The 17,754-nt window shown below is 38.2% G+C and overlaps 1 long non-coding RNA gene across 1 annotated transcript; it reads right to left on the bottom strand.

Annotated features, from left to right (window-relative positions):
* Positions 1-691: 691 nt before the first annotated feature.
* On the bottom strand, positions 692-17,342 carry LOC129494383 (uncharacterized). Its single transcript, XR_008661333.1, has 3 exons — positions 17,254-17,342; positions 6,902-6,979; positions 692-897 (listed from the first exon to the last, which is right to left on the bottom strand). It is a non-coding gene; the product is annotated as an uncharacterized LOC129494383 (long non-coding RNA).
* Between the last annotated feature and the right edge of the window lie 412 nt (positions 17,343-17,754).

Here is a 17,754-nt window from a genome sequence, read left to right as displayed (position 1 = left end):
CCCCGACCCCAGAGTGCGCTCCCCAGGCTCCCCGAGATCCCCCTCCGCCGTGGCCGCAGAGGCCCCGCTGCCAGCCCCCAGCTGAGCGGATTCGGACCCGGGTGGCCCCGCTGCCCCCTCCTTCCTTGGGGACCAGTCAGCGGCTCCGCGCCCGGCCCTTTGTCAACCTGCACCTGCCAGGGCTGGAGGCCCAGGATGCTGCGATCCTTCCCTGGGCCGCGCATCCCCACCCCGGGGACAGACGGACGGACGGTCACCACCCCACCGCCTTCCTAGGAGAGACCTACATTCACAGCTCCAACATACAAAAGCATGTACAAAGAGGCAAATAATTTCCGTAAATCTCAACTTCTACGGATAATTTTTGGTAATACTCGTGTTTCCGTTCAGATGGGCACACACGCGTATTTTAAAAGCAATAATGGCTTAATTTTATTCATAGTGTTTAATTGCTCTAAGTGATCCCATCTGCTGGAATCCTTTAAATAAATACGCTTTTGTAAAAATACTCATTGGTAAATTTCTAACCTCTTCTCTCCTTTATGTTTTATATTATTTTTTGAGCCCTTGAAAGTTGTGTTATGTATTTTGATGGCTGTGGAATGGATTTTTAAGATGTGGATTTATTTTAAAAAACATATGGATTTGTTAATCAAATAGCTTCCACAATTTACTTGTTTACCCTCTTGGATTGCTTGCTGGTCAAATTGTTTCTTTTTTTTCCCCATACATTCCACCTTCCCCAGAATCAATTGAGTTGTGGCCATTGATACGGTCTTTTCTCCAAATCTGTATTCTGAGTGGTCTCCTTCTGTTTCTGCCTCCCCTTCCTCTTCTTTCCGAGAGCGCATTATTTCCACCATTCTTAATTTTCTTAGGTATCTGTGAGTTTTATTCCTTTCAGTCAGAAGAAAAAAGAGCACAGGGAGTTAATTTGGGCATGAGATGTTTCAGACTTTTATTTACTTTTATTTTTTTTAATTTATTTATGATGGTCATACAGAGAGAGAGAGAGAGAGAGAGAGAGAGAGAGAGAGAGAGATGTTTCAGACTTTTAAACAGACTTATGGTCTAGGCTCCCCTCTTCCATGATTTTTTTTCCTTTTTTTTTAAATTGTGGTAAAATACACATAGCATAAAATTTACCATCGTAACCGTACAGACATTAATTACATTCATGTCGTTTGCACCATCTACCTCCAGGACTTTTTTTTCATCTTGCAAAGGTGAAACTCTGTCTCCATTCAAAAATATCTGCCCATTCTCCTGTCCTCCAGACCCTGCACCCACCACTGTACCATCTTTATGAATGAGTCTTTTTGATATTTTTATATAAGTGGAATAATACACTATCTTTCCTTTTGTGGCTGGCTTATTTCATTTACCATGTCTCCCAAGGTTTATCCATGTGTCAGACTTTCCTTCCTTTTTAAGGCTGAATAATATTCCACTGTTTTTAATATGGCACATCTATTTATCCTTTTGTCCACCAACGCACATTGCATTGCTAGCATCTTTTGGCTATTGTGAATAATGCTATTATGAAAATTGGTGTATAAACATCTGTCTGAATACCTGGTTTTGCTTCTTTGGGTATATGCCCAGAAGTGAAATTACTAGGCCATATGATAATCTTATGTTTGATTTTTTTGAGGAACTACCATATTATTTTCCATAGTGTCTGAATCATTTTACATTCCTACCAAGCTCAAGGGCTTGAATTTCTCCATAACCTAGCCAATAATTATTATTTCCTGTTTGTTTGTTTGTTTTTATAATAGTTGCCATCCTAATGGGTATAAGGTGGTTAGAAGATGTTTTTGAGCAAAACTAGAAGATGTTTTTGAACAAGACTAGCCTTATTTGTTGATGAAGGAAGCAGAACATAGATAGCTGTTTGGAGGCTGATGTTTAAATCTCCAACCTGCTGCATTTTACTCCTGACATCTATAGGTATCAACTTGGCTCTCTAAAAACTGCCTTTGTAGCATCCCCTTCTCTATTTTGCTCCAGGTTAGAATTGTTCAAAAGAGAAACGTGTGTGAGATCTGGAGGGCAAAAGGGAGCATGGTTAGCAACCTGAGAGACATAGGCAGAAGGCTGGTTGTTCCAGCTTGGCAGCCCTCTCCTTGGCTGGGAACATCTCATCTCCCCAGGTGGGGCCCTGCAGAGAGCTGTGGCCAGATTCACCCAGGTTCCTTCTCTGACTTCTCCCCTCACAGCCCGGGTCTGCATACAAGAGGGCCTGGCTTCCTGGATCTCCCTGGAAACTCCAGCTTGACCAATCATGCCAGGACTTCAGGAGGGCTGGTAGTTACTTTTCTCTGACCCCACAGCTTCCATTTCTGAACTTTATTTACCCAGGTCCTCCCACGATGTGTGAAGTCTAATATCTTCTAATCAATCTCTTTTCCATAAAACACATAGTGAATCGACTACCCTTTATAGAACCTTGACTGATATAATATATTCTTTTTAGTTTTTCTAGAAATTACATTGATGAGAGACAATATTCTGCCCTTGCAAGATGAGAGATTAGACTTTACGTCAATGACTCTTGATCTTGTACATAAAAACCACCTAAGATATTTTTTAAAATATTGATACTGGGCCCCATGTTAGACAAACTAAATCAGAATACTTAGGGGTTGGAGACTCAGATATAGATATATTTTAAATGATTCTTACATGATTCCAGTGAACAACCAGAGTTAAGACCTACTTTTTTTAGTTAAATAGTTTTCCTTGACCCATGGATTGAAATCACACAGGTACAAAGAATTAACATCCAAATATTGCCCTGAATGTGGGCTGTGCTGAGTAAGCGAAGAGAAGAGAGCATGATTCTAGGGACATAGGGGAGTGTAGGTGGCAGACCAGAGAGTATAAAGCAAAGGCTTGACTTTCTTTTAGAAGCTGAATATAGCAAGCCTGGGAAGGAGTGAAATAGAAACTTCAATTATTTCATTATTTGATAATTTTATTGTGGTTTAGTTCTATTTCATGCATAGGAGATTACGTAAGAGAAAACAAGAAGTCAGAAGACAAGAAATAACTAAAATAAAATGAAAGGGGAGATTGAGATTCAGTTGCTGCAATATTCAAAATGTTTCAGGTTGTTATTTGGCTGCTCATTCAATGGCTAAAGGTTGGCAACAGACACAGATATAAATTAATTCCAAAAGTTATTTTTTTTTTACAACAAAATGAGAAAGACTTTGCCAAGGACCTTAGCAAATCATTACATGAACAATTGGACTCTTGAAAAACTCTAATTTGGAAAGAGTTGAGTGTCAATGTAGAAGAGAGCCTATTATTCCAAATTTTTGAAGAATTTTAAGCTTAAGAATGATACAAAATTTAAAAAAGAATGATACAACATGATTGTTGTATTTAAAAAGATGGTCCAGGCTGTTTTGTGAGTTATCATTTCTGTAAACCTTCACAGTTTACAAAGTATTTTCACATTCGTTTTCTTATTTGATCCTCACTCCAGATTGTGGAAAAAAAAAATCAGTCTCCTCATTCCCTCTTTGGCTTCGGGAAGCTATGTGAATGTGGTTAACTGATTCAGCAAAAGTCACAGTTGGTGGAATGGAGCCCAGGTCTTCTAATCAAAGTTCTAAGCTTCTGAGTACTCTTGGGTTTATCATTACTCTCTTGCACACACTTAAGTTTTTTCATTTCCATTAAAATTTTAGTTTTTTAAGTGATTTACAAAATGCAAGTCAACTGTCTGCTACCTTAATAGAACCATCTTAAATACTGTATGGATACTTTGGTATGAGACAGGTTCCTCCTGCTTAACCTACTTGATGTCTAGCTGAGAGACCAGGTGTATTTCCACACACGATTAAAAGTGTGAGGGTAAAACAAGGAGCATTAAGGAAGTTACTAAAGATTTTCAAGAGTTATTTGTAAGGAGTTAGGACTTGAGGTAGGCTTTATAAAATGAGTAGACATCAGACAGGTAATAGCATAGAGTCTATAGTGAAATTTAGCATCCCCAGTGCTTTACTCCATAATTGTACTATCCATAAATTACCTCCGCCCATGAGCTTCAACAAAGGGAGCTACAATCTAGTAAAACCATTGTGTTGTCTTTGCAACTGTAGCTTCAAAAAAAGCCCTCAGCCTTTCCAAACAGATGGCTGTACCAGAGTACCTCCATTATAAAAATTTTGGAATTTCTAGTGAACAAATAGGAATACTTGAAGACAAATGTACTGAGGTTGGAATTTAGAACATGCTTTTGAAGGATGGTGACACCCAGCCTTAAATTTTGAGGGCAACGTGAATGGAGCTACACTTTGGGAAGACTCAGTTTAGCACAGGGGTAGTCTGAGGTATAATAGGCATGGAAATCACTCGAAGAGATAAGAAGTTTCCTGGAACAATCCAGGTGGTTAGGATACAAACAAGGATGTGGAGAGGTACAAATTGGAGAACCTTTATGGTCAGACGGAGATGAATTGAGGACTGCCAATTAACCATGTTACTACTTGGCATTCAATTTTTCTTAAAAAAAACCTCACAATTGTGTTGACTCATGCTTTACGGTGGCAACACTAGTATGGAGCTTGGGCTTGCTCTTTCAAAACAGGCTCGTTTTTATAAGGGTTTTATTTTAGAGTTTAGAGGGGGCATCTTGTACCATAATGGAATCCTTTATAACATTTCTTAAGCAGTAAGATGGTAATAACACGCACACGCATACAAAACATTCATTTTGCTTCAGGAACACTATGAATTCATTATTTAGATTATAACTGAGTGTTATTAAGTTTTGAACTTCTTGCCAAAATTTAAGACCGATGAATACAGTGATAGACTGCTATTTGTTTTTCAAGGACCAAGACTGAAAGAGCACTTACCCAAACATCATTAGAATTTTTTCATTAACCTACAGTACATTTTTTTCTTTTATTCTAAAACTGTGCTTCATCATGCTCATACTGACATTCAATTTTGACTTGAAGAGAAATTTGTAGTTTATGGTGGTGTGATGCGAGGGGAGGTGCAGACTGATTTGAGAGATATAACCCACAAAAGAAGCTTCAAAACGTCAGCTTGTGGCAACTATCTGTGTTAAAATCACCCAGAGAGATTTTTGAAGTAGCTATTCACAGAGATCCTGTCCCGATAGGTCTTGGATGGATCTTGGGAATCTATATTTATAAAATCTTGGTAGGCAATTTTGGGTGCTTACATTTTTCTAAAGGAGGGATGTCCAGCTACCTACAGTCTCATGTTGACAGTATCCTGTTGAAGAAACCGTCCTTAGAGCCGGTTTTGTTTTTGTTTTTATTTGTTTGTTTTTAATCAAGAAGCTCTCCTTTTCTATATATTTTTTTTAGGTTTGTTAAAACCATTTGTTAGTCTAGAATCAAATCAGGCATTCTACTCAGGCAAAGATTTGCTGTTCGTTCACGTATTTATTCGTTCAACAAATATTTAGCTAGCAAGGTATTTCTTAAACGATATCATGGTAACTAAGATACACTATTCACTTCTTTCATGAAGTTTATATTCTAGTGGGAGAAAGCAATCAGAAAGAGATTTTCTAAACAGAGAGACAGAAAGAGGAGAAATGACCCTAGGGGAGATACATGGCTCAAGGAAAACTTACTTTCCAAGGAAATGTTTGCAAAAGTGTGTGTGCGAGAGACTGTAGGTGTTCGTGCAGTTGCCCCGAGCCGGGGACAGGCCAGCTTTTACCATGTATAGGCCTGTAGGGATGAGGAGAGCATGGTTACTTGAATCCAGAAAGAAACAGGATCCTGTACAGTTGGCCATTTTCAAAGGAGCCATGACCTTAGGTTAGAGGGACACAGCCAGATTTAAACTGGGAAAAATATTTTCAGCACATATATTTGACAAGGGATATGTATCTAGAATCTACAAAGAATTTTTACAACTCAATAATGAGAAGACAACCTAATAAAAATTGGCAAATGTTTAACTAACAAGTAAATGAAAAGATGCTCAACATCATTACTCATCCAACAAATGCAACTTAAAATCACTGTTTACCAAACTATCATGTGTGATCTTTTTAATCTGATAGTAACTGATAGTGAAGATGTGAAGCAAGTGGAACCTCCTGCATGTCTGGTGGGAATGTAAAATGGCACAATCACTTTGGAAGGCAGTTTATCAATTTCTTATAAAGTTTAACAGACACTTAACAAAAGTCCTAGTCTTTCCTTGCCAAAATATTTATCACTCACCTCCCCCAAATGAATCCTATGTCCACATAAAGACATAATAGCCCCAAATTGAACACAACCCAAATGTCCAGAAATAGGTGAATAAATAAACAAATTGTACAATAGTCATACAATGCAATGCTATCAATAAAGATGAAAAAAAACCTATTAGTATATACAACCCCATGAATGAATTTCGAAAACATTTTCCGAGTGAAAGAAGCTGGACATGAAGGGAGATTAGGTAGATAGAAAAGAAAATGAGCACAATATTCAGTGTAGGATTCTCCAGCATTGCCAGGTCAAGGAGAAAAAGATCCAAGAGAAGAGTCTGAAAGGGAACAGCCTGAGAGATAGAGGGAAAACCAAGGGCGAGTACTGTTATTGAAACCAGGGAAGAGTGTGTCTCTAGGAGGAAGCAGTGGTCATCTTTATCTATTGCTGCTGTAAGAGCACATGAACCAGAAAACCAGAGTGACCATTGGACATAACAAAATGGAGCACACTGGCAACCTTGACAAGACTTACCACAATGGGAGATGGGAAAAAAGTTTGACTGAAGACGTTTGCAGAGGAAATATGAAAGGAAAACTGGAAATATCAGTTCTCAACAACACGAGCAAGTTGTTTGCAATGAAGGACTTCATACAATAAAGCAAAAGCTGATGTGGAATCAAGGGAGGTTAAGTTACCTTTAATTTGTTTTTTTCGTTGTTGTTGTTCATCCTAGGATTGAAGATACCAATCTGTGTCTGTAGACAGGGAATTATCTAGGAGAGAGAGAGAGAGACAGAAAGAGGAAGTCAATGACTCAGAAGAGAGAATTGCAAAAGAAAATGAATGGAACTGCAAAAATTTGAAGTTATTTAAAAATACATGTTTTCCCTTTAATTTATTGACTGCTAACATTTTTGTCTGCTAATAAAAGTATCATATCAAGATTCCCTTCATCACTCATCTGGCAGGAAATTGGGATCTCGGGTACTCTGCTTTTATATTCTATAAATACCAATTTGATTTTACTTGCATAATTTATAGTCTGACATACTCATTCTGAGATTTGTCTGCATTCATGTATGTGTGTATATATATATGTAAATATTATATATTATATAAATATCATACAATGCTATTTATTCTCACAAAACTAAAATTAAAATATCCTCAACTCTAAAGACTATGGCATTCTAGGTAATTGTAGTGTTCTATCGTAAGAGACTTTGAATATTGTATTGAGGTATATTAAACTGTTATCAAACTGTTCACTTGGGATTAAGAGAGCAAGAGAGACAGAAAATACTAAAATACTAGAAATTTTGTGGAATTAATAAGAAAAAGGAAGTATACTACAGAAAACTAAGCTGAGCATGTCTTTATCAGGACAACAGGGGATAATCACAAAAAGGTAAGGTGCACTGAAACTAGGAGACATACACATGTGTGTGTATAACAGTATTAGCAATTATTACTGGTATAATATTTTATGCAATGATTAAAATGCAACAAAAGTAGAAATTAATAATTAAATGTTTAAGATTTAAAAAGCAAGCAAAACCAAATTTATTTACTTTTTTTAAAGCAAAACCAAATTTAAAAGACAAATGACAAGAAAACTATAGCACACAAAAGAATAATAAACTTATAAAAACTATAATAAATAAGAAGAAATGGAACAAGCAATTTTAATGGATAAAAATGTGAAGTTATTTGTTTTAGAAAGGGAGGGAAAGTAGGCATCAAAATATAAAAAATACCGGTAGCCAGAGAAATATGATAAAATAAATATGAAATATAAATTGCACAGATAACATTTTAATAAACTTTATTGTGGACAAGAGTGGGGGGGAAAGGTGTTCTCATCTACTACCAATAAGAATGTAATTTTGTGCGAATTTTCTGCAGAAATAATTGCTAATATGAATCGAAAGCTTCAAAATGCCCTTAAAAATGACCCAGTAATTCTACTCCTAGAACTTCCTTTTTAAAAAAAAGATTTTATTTATTTATTGATGAGAGACACAGAGGCAGAGACATAGGCAGAGGGAGAAGCAGGTTTCCTACAGGGAGCCCGATGCAGGACTTGATCCCAGGACCCCGGGGTCACTCCCTGAGCAGAAGGCTCAACTCAACCACTGAGACATTCAGTTGGCCCTTCTTCTAGAACTTTCTCAGAGAAATCATTAGTTGTCTATAATTATTTTATGTATAAGAGTATCTGCCACACGAAGAAAGGGAGTAAAGACTCCAAACAATCAATAAAAGGTATCAATTATATACATTATTTCTCTCTTTTTTTTTTACTTTTTTCCTCTCAGTTTTATTAAGAAATAATTGCTATACATCACTGTGGATGTCACTGTGGACAGCGTGATGGTATGATTTACATATATTGTGATCACCACAATAAGTTCAGGTAACATCCATCATCTCATATAGATCAAATAACAAGAAAAGAAAGTACGAAAAATAGAAAATAATAATTTTCTTTTTATGACTAGAAGTCTTAGAATTCATTCTCTTAACTTCCCTGTGTATCATATAGCGGTCGGTCTTCACTATAGTCATCAAGTTTGCAGATTACATTGTAATGTCATAATTCTACATTACCTCCCAGCTTTTATTTATCTTATAACAGGAAGTTTCTATCTTTTGTGCTCAAAAGCTTTTCCTCCAATTCCCCCTTCCCCAACCCTCTGCTTCAGATGACTCACAAGTCTGATCTCTTTTTCTGTTTTTTTTTTTAATTTTACATACAAGTTATACTATTATGATATTCATCTCTGAATTATTTCACATAGCAAAAGGATTTCAAGGTCCATCAATGTTGCTGCAAATGGTAGGATTTTCTCATTTTTATAGATGAGTAATATTTTATTGTATGTTATCACCACAACTTCCTTATCCATTTATCAATCAATGGACACTTAGGTTGTTTCCATGTCTTGGCTACCGTAACACTACTGCTACAAACATGAGCGTGCATCTATCTTTTTGAGTTAGTGATTTCATTTCCTGTGGATATATTTCCAGGAATGAATCATTGGATCCTATGGTATTGATCTCTCAAAATTTTGGGGGATCCTCTATACTGTTTTCCATAGTGGCTGCGCCAATTCACAATCCTGCCAACTGTGCACAAGGACTCCTCCCTTTTATTCACACCCTCACCAGTATCTCTAGTCTTTTCGATAATGGACGTTCTAACAGGTGTGAGGCAATATCTTAATGCGGTTTTATTTTGCATTTCCCTGATAATGAGTGATGTTGAGCATAGTTTCATATACTCGTTGGCCTTTCATATATCTTTTTTGGAAAAATGTCTCCTTAAGTCCTTTGCCCATTTTCTGTTGGATTGTTTGTTTTTCTGTTATTTAGTTGTATGAGTTTTTTATGTGTTAGAAAATAACTCCTTATCAGATATATGGTTTGCAAATATGTTTTTCCCATTCCACAGATTGTCTTCTCACATTATTGATGGTTTCTTTTGCTGTACAGAAGCTTTTCATTTTGATGTAGACTCACTTGTTCATTTGCAATTTTGTTGTTTGTGCTTTAGTTGTCATATCCAAGAAATCATTACCAAGATCCTTGCCAAGGAGTTTTTTTTATTGCTATGTTTTCTTCTAGGAGTTTCATGGTTTCAGGTCTTACATTTAAGTCTTTAATTCATTTCAACTTAATTTTTATAAGTGTTGTATGAAAGGAGGCCAGTTTCATTCTTTTATACATTTATCTCAGCGTCAGTTATTGAAGACTATTTTTTCTCCACTGGGTATTCTTGGCTCTCTTCTCAAATATTAGTTGACTATATGTGTGGGTTTATTTCTAGGCTTTCAGTTCTCTTTCATTAGTCTATTTGCATGTTTTTATGACATATTATTAAGAATAGTATTCTATTATTTTGATTACTATAGTCTGAAATCAGGAGGTGTCATGCCCCCTGTTTTGTTCTTCTTCTTCTTCTTTTTTTTTTTTTAGGATTTCATTGGCTCTTTAGGGTCTCCTGTGGTTCTGTTTTTAATTTTAGTGGTGTTCTACTTCTGTATGAAGTGCCTTTGGAATCTTGATAGGAATTACATTGATCTATATAGATGGCTTTATGTTTTAATGATATTAATTCTTCTAGTCTATAAACATAAGCTACCTTTCTATTTATTTGTGTTTTCTTTTATTTCTTTTATCACTGTTTTGTAGTTTTCAAGAGTAGAAACATTTCACCTCCTTGGATAAATTTATTCCTAAGTATTTTATGATCTTTTTTATGTTATTGTAAATGGGACCAATTAGTTTCTTTTTCAAAAAAATCATTATTAGTGTATAAAAACGTTAGTAATTTTTGCATATTAATTTTGTATCCTGCAACTTTATGGAATTCACTGATTAGATCAAACAATTTTTTTGGTTGAGTCTTTAGGATTTTCTATACATTTCTAGTTTCATGCCATTGTGGGCAGAGAAAATTCCTGGTTATGCTATCCATCTTCTTACATTTGCTAAGACCTGTATATCTAGTAGAGCTACTTTTGCATTTTTCCCCCCATCCCTTCACTCTCTATCTATGTCTTTTTTTTTATAAAGATTTTATTCATTCATTCATGAGAGAGAGAGAGAGAGAGGCAGAGACACAGGCAGAGGGACAAGCAGACTCTATGCAGGGAGCCTGATGTGGGACTCGATCCCAGGACTCCAGGATCACGCCCTAGGCTGAAGGCAGCACTAAACTGCTGAGCCACCTGGGCTGCCCTCCGTCTATGTCTTTTAAGCTAAAGTGAGTCTCTTGTAAGCAGCATATTGTTGGATTTTTTTTTTAAATTCATTCAGCCATGCTACATTTTTTTGAACAATTTAACCCATTTACATTTAAAGTAATTATTGAGAGGTAAAGACTTACCATTGCCATTTTGTTAATTGTTTTCTGGTTCTTTTGTAAATCCATTTTTCCTTGTTCCTTATCCTGCTGTCTCTTTTCTTGTTTTGATGTCTTTTGGTATCAATGTGCTTGGACTTCTTTGTTATGCTCTTTTGTGTAATTGCTAATTTTGCCTTGTGGCTTCCATGATGTTCACATAAAATATCTTAAAATTATAACATCTTATTTTAAGCTGGTAACAACTTAATGTTAATAGAATTCCTAAACTTCACACCTTTACTTTCCCTCTTCCTCAGATTTTAGGTCATAGTTTTTTATATCATGTAACTCTGTAACTAATAATAGATCATTGTAGTTATGGTTATTTTCACTAGGCTCATTAATTTTAACTTTTAATCTAGAGTAGTAAGTGAATTATGTACTATCATAATGAAATTGCAGAATTTATTTACCAGTACCAGTGACTTTTATGCTACCTTTTTTTCTGTTTTTATAATGCTAATCTGCATCTTTTTGCTTCTACCCAATGAACTTTCTTTGGCCATTTTGGTAAAGTGGATCTAGTGTTAATAAACTCCCTCAACTTTTATTTGGGAAAATTATCCCTCCTTCATTTCTAAAGGACAAGTTCACCTGGTATAGTGTTCTTCGTTGATAGGATTCCGCCCCCCACCCCTGTCAATGTATTAAATATGTCATCCCATTCTCTCCTGGTCTGAAATGTTTCTATTGGCAAATATGCCAATAATCTTAAGAAGGTTCCCTTGTACATAACTTTTCTCTTTTGCTGCTTTTTTAAAAAGATTTATTTATTTATACATGATAGACATGGAGAGAGAGGCGGGCAGAGACACAGGCAGAGGGAGAAGCACGGAGCCCGACATGGGACTCGATTCCAGGACTCCGGGATCACATCCTGGGGCAAAGGCAGGCACTTGAACTGCTGAGCCACCCGGGGATCCCCTCTTTTGCTGCTTTTAGAATTCATTCTTTAACTTTAACTTTTGACTAATTATAATGTGTCTTAGTGTAGCCCTATTTGGGTTCAACCTATTTTGAATCCTTTGGGCCTCATGGATCTGGATGTCCATTTCTCTCCCTAGGCTTGAGAGGTTTTTAGTTATTATTACTTTAAATATGTTTTCTGTCTCTTTTTCTTTCTCTTTCCCTGTTGGAATTCTTATAATGCAAATATTGTTTCTTTTCAGTGTGTCCTAAGAAAATAGGCATTCTTTACTCTTTTATTCTTTTCCTTTATGATTCTCTAGACAATTTCTAATATCTTGTACTCTAGTTTACTGATACTTCCTTCTGCATGGTTGAATCTGCTTTTGTAACTCTTTGTTGAATTCTTTAGTTCAGTTATTGTATTTTTTTTTAATGTAGGTATCTGGGTTTTTTTTTATGGCTTCTATTGCTCTTTTGTACTTTTCATTTTATTCATGCATCATTTACCTAATTTAATTTAGTTGTCTGTGTGTTCTCATAGTTCACTAAATTGTATTATTATTATTATTCTGAATTCCTTGTCTGATACATAGATTTTTATTTTTATTTCTTTGACATCGTTTTATTTATTAGTTTCCTTTGGCTGTGTCATCTTTATATGGTGTGTGTGTGTGTGTGTGTGTGTGTGTGTGTGTGTGATCCTTGATTCCATCCATTGGCATCTATGCATTTGAGTAATTGGGTTCTCCTTTTAGACTTTAATGGCTTTCTTTGACAGAGACAAGTCTTCACCAGTCAACTCCTTTTGGGTTTCTGGGCATGTCTGCTGTCATTGACTGAGCAAGAGCGCCTGTACTATGTTCTATTTCTGGGCAAGGCAACTGTTTAAGCTCTGAGGTCAGGCATGGCAGGGGGTGGCACTTGCTGAGAATAGCTGGATAGGATGGCTGACTTGGGGTCCTTGACCATGTAAGACTGTACGATGGGCTCTATGGCAGCCTGAATTCTCTGGTCAGGCCTACTGGATGGTCAAGACTGGGTAGACAGGGCTGTGAATTAGCTTCCCTACACTGGCAGGGCAGTAGAATGAGATTCAGAGTCTGTATGGACTGTTTTGGAATCTGAATCAGGTAAGAGGGTACACTGAGTTCTCTGGTCAGGTGAAGCCACCAGTTTTGCTCTGCAGATGGGCAAACCATGGGCTTTGTTCAAGTGCCACTGTAAGCAGGGCTATTGGATGAGCTGCACAACTTGTCATGTGCTCTGGGTATGTTCCCTGCTCAGGCAGTCTGAAAGCTAAATTCGGCAATGAGTGGGCTTGTAAATTAGTTTCCTTGACCAGACACAGAGGAAGCAGCAGCTCTAAAGCTGGTAAAACTCTCTGTTATCTTAACGAAAGCCAACCTGCACCCCAAGTTCCCTGGACAAATAGGTCCACTGGCTTGGCTTTGCAAATTGTTGGCTCTGTCTGCCTTTCTCTTGTCTGGAACACTATTGGGCAGAACAGATTCTTGGCGTTCTGGCTACTTCTTCTGGTCAGATGGAGCCAGGAGCCACAGTGGCTTCCTTGCCTGGTCAGGAAGGGTAGGTGTCACTTCAGGCTACTCTTAATTTCCCAAATAGGCTCTCCAGTTGGGAGGGGCTGGGAACCCTCAGCCTTGGCTGTGAATGAATCTCCTTGCCTGTATGTAGAAAGGGAACTCTTCATACACAGTACTGGCTTTGGTCTGGAGTCAATCAACTCTCTTTGCCTGTTTCTTGACTGGAGTGTCCCTGGGCCACACCGCTTTCAGGTATTCCTACTAGCCCTTCTGGTCAGATGTGGATGGGAGACACTGTTTCTGAGATCTCCTGGTATTTTCATCCTCATAGTTTCCCTTCCAACACGATACCTTCCCCTAATGCAGGGAGTCATTTTTATAATGTTGGTGGAGAAGGCTTGCTGCTAATAATTTCCTTGCTATCTCATAAGAACTTTCCTCCTAAAATAATTTTTTTTCTCTTTTTAGCTATCATACGCCTTTCCTTAGGCAAAGAGCACAGATGGCCTGGATGCATGTATGTGGGAGACAGCCAAGGGAAATACTGAATGTTTCTTATTTCAAAAATAGTTCTGTTACCAAAAATGTAACTGAGTAGCACACATAGAATACTGGAATTGACACCACTTAGGGTGGCTGCCCCATTCCAATTCTCCCTTCTCTGAAAACTGTCCCATTGCACTGTAGCTGCTGCCAATAGTCACATCTATGTTAAATGACCCTACTCTCATGCCACAGTCAGTAGATATTTAACGTCAACTGGTCCAGTCACTGATTGTGTGGGAATATGTAGTTTTGGGCTGAGACTCTAGACACTTATCAGTGAACACAGTGGACACTGTCAGCCCCGTTAATGGAAGCACTCTAGAAAGAAGGCTTTGAACCCCTGATTCCAAAGACCTTACTTAGAGCTTCCCTGGATCCCTTTCTTCAAGTTTTGGTCACCAAGCTCTTCCATGGGTTCTACAAGATATTCCAGTATCTTTTCTACAAATTCTCCTTTTGCTCAAGCCATCATCAGTTTTTATTTTACTATGTAAACAGCATTGATTGAAAAAAAATCATAGAACAGCCTTACATCTAAATGCAGGATAAAAAAATCTCAAATGAAATGCTGAAGGATGTACATCAACCAGCTGATTAATTGAATTGGGAGTTTGAGGTTATCTTGGTGTCAATTTATTATTGTTGCCTAAATGATCTACTAAAGTCCCACAAAAAGATATAGGACATGAACATATACAAGAGGAAAATTACTAACACACTTAGAATTAGCAACTAGAAATTGGAGACTATCATATGCCAAGATTAGGAGAAAAAATTAATAACTGAATCATCAATGGGGGTATATAGAAAAATATATTTTGGGAGTTATACACTGGACTCTCTGAATTAGTGCAATGTGGAGGGTGGCAAAGCTGATAGGGAAAAATGTTAGTGTTTCCCTGCAGGTTAAAATATCCACCGAACAGAAAACTAAGCAGGCATCCCCTACTCCTCAGAGCAGTCCTGAGAGTTGGCTATAACTGCGACTTTTTCTATTCATGCCGCTCCATTGGGAATATAATTGCCAGTATTCAAGTAGATGGGCTGGCAGAGAGTGGGGTGGGGTCTATCCCTACCCAAGAATGCATAGCTCGGAACTGTACTTGTGGATAGGACCAGGAAACACTGTGTGCTGGGCAAGGCAGGCTTTCACTTCCAACGCCTGTCAAAGAACTGCAGGCTGCTTTGAAATAAGTAGCAGAGTTAGGGACTTGGAAAAGAATGGGGGGCTGGCAAAGATCCCTTTGCATTGCAGCACACTCCAGCTGGGGAAAGAAACAAACAGATAAACACAAACGGATCCAGGGAGATGCAAAACAACCTATTCTTTCTGGTGTGGTTAGAAGGAAGTCTCTGAGCGCTAGTACAACTGAAGACTTTATGCCCATCCTATCTGAGAGTCAAGGCTAGAGACTCAGGGTGACTATACAGCTTATTTTTTACACTTGGAGCCTTTGCAAGTGAACGGGGGTACTCTTATTAATTATGTGGGAACAAGTGGTGTAGTCTGTACACTACAGGACAAATGGTCACCCTACCGAGACCGTGCCTGACGGAGCTCTCTCAGTTCAAAATCTGTAACAGAAATTAGCCAGCCTGGACCCATCAGAAAGACAGAAAACCAAGAGAAAGAGATGGGTTACAAACAGTGATCTGATCTGGGAAAACCCATCTTTGAGGAAGAAGCAGCAAATTCTAGAACATATCTGCTTGGAGTTCTCAGAAAGAGTCAGGAAAATGTAATATCCATGAAGTAAATACAAAACAGGAGCATAAGGGCCAAACCGAAGGCAGATAGGAAAAGGGAGTTGGATGCTTTAAGTCTCTTTGGCAGGAAGGGTTGCTTCCTGCTTGGCATCGGAGCTGAAAGAGGACACTCCATTGTTCAAGACCGTTTTACTTCCTAAAAGCACGATTACACATTCCCTGGCCACAGAGGTTCAGTGTGTGAGCTTTCCAACTTCATATCTAATATTCTGCGGTTTAGACATGCACTGGAATAGGTGAGATTTAGAGCCACGGACACAGGGACAAAAGCAGAGCAAGGCACACAGTCCAGCTGCCTCCTGAAGTCAGCGCTCAGCAGGCATCCCAACGTCTCCAACTTCCTCTTGCTCCATGAAAACAGAAAAAAATCTCTCGGGAGGAAGCTCTCTGATGAAAATGATCCATAAATAACACAGAGAAAGTATTTTCTTAGGGTAATTAAGGTGGAGACGACATTTCAAAAATGACTGAATAAAGGTAAAATTTGAGACAAGAATACTGGCTTTGCTTTTTTCGGTAAGTCATTCTCATTCAAGGAACCCTGCTCTAGAATCCCACAGCAGATAATTAAGATAACGTAAAGCTGGTGATAGTAACGATAGAAATAATTGCAGTTTTAATTATAATAACAAAAGGTTATATATTGAGCACTTATTCTGCACCAAATACCTTGAGCAGCCTACTTCGGTGCCCCACTGCCCACAGGATGGTGAGAAGTCAGGATCTCCAGGTTATAGATGAGCTGACTTCAAGTTACCTACCCGAGCTTGCCCGGCCAGCGAACAGTAGAACTGGTTTGAGTCCACGTCCAGCCAGTCTGAAGGCCATAGTGTTAAGCATCATGGCAAGCTTCCAGAAGGGTTCTTAGCTCAGACAAGCATGGAAATGGAAGCTTCTTAGAGTCCACAATCTGAAGAAGGCCCTGGGCATACACGGAATACCAACGCCTACAGGGAGAACTCCTGTGATGTTGGGAGGCAGGCGTGTCAGGACACCATCCTCCTTAGGGAATTGCTCTTATTGGCTTATAACTCCAGAAGCAGTGCGCACTTTATGCCGGTAAATTAGAATTTTATTACAATAATCAGTTCAGTCCATATCCATTGCTACCTGCCTTTCTGCAGAGAAGGATCGTTTCATTTATTTTTTTCATAGGTACACATTTTTTTTTTTCTAGAAATCTACGTCTAATGTTAAACTGTTTGAAGTAGCTCCAAGCAGTAGGTTCAATCCATCTCTAATTTGAAGGGAGAGTAGAACTTTCTTTGTGTTCGGTGTAAGTAAACTAAATATAATTTTCTAATCCTGCACAGAAAATGGCTTTTTCCTACTTACATGGAACAAGTAGACAGTTGACAAACACACTACTTACAGTCAAGCCAAGATTTAAGACTCCAGCTGGTGGGGTGTATACATGCTCTTACTCGGTCAGGACAGGCAGTAAAGGTACACCACTCTGACTGCAGTCTACATCCCCAGAAACATGTTTACAGAGAGAATTGTATGGAATGATAGAGGTCACCCAGGATTTCTGCTCCCTCCTCTCTTTGGTAATGGGAGGCAGCAAGAGCTGAAGTTCTCACGAGGAGCAGACGTATGGCAATCCTCCCTGGAGTTCGAAAGACTAGAAGCAGATGTGGCACAAGCTTCCCCACACAGCTCCTGCGAGCCTCTTTCACCGCCAGCTCAGCTCGTGGTGCATTTACAGTGAGGATTTCCTGAGCTAAGAAAGCAGTGAGGCAAAATAAATAGGCATCTTCCTTTCAGCATATTGAACAGCAACGTATAACGTGATGGGAGTAGCTGCAAGTCAAGGTCATCTACTTTTTGAAATGTGGCTTTTCAAAGTGAAGGTGCATCTGGACATCTGGAA

The sequence above is a fragment of the Nyctereutes procyonoides genome, unplaced genomic scaffold, assembly GCF_905146905.1.
Source record: "Nyctereutes procyonoides isolate TBG_1078 unplaced genomic scaffold, NYPRO_anot_genome, whole genome shotgun sequence".
In the NCBI taxonomy this organism is placed as follows: domain Eukaryota; kingdom Metazoa; phylum Chordata; class Mammalia; order Carnivora; family Canidae; genus Nyctereutes; species Nyctereutes procyonoides.
The sequence above is the reverse complement of the archived record's forward strand: the minus strand, read 5'-3'. Positions and strand labels throughout refer to the sequence as shown.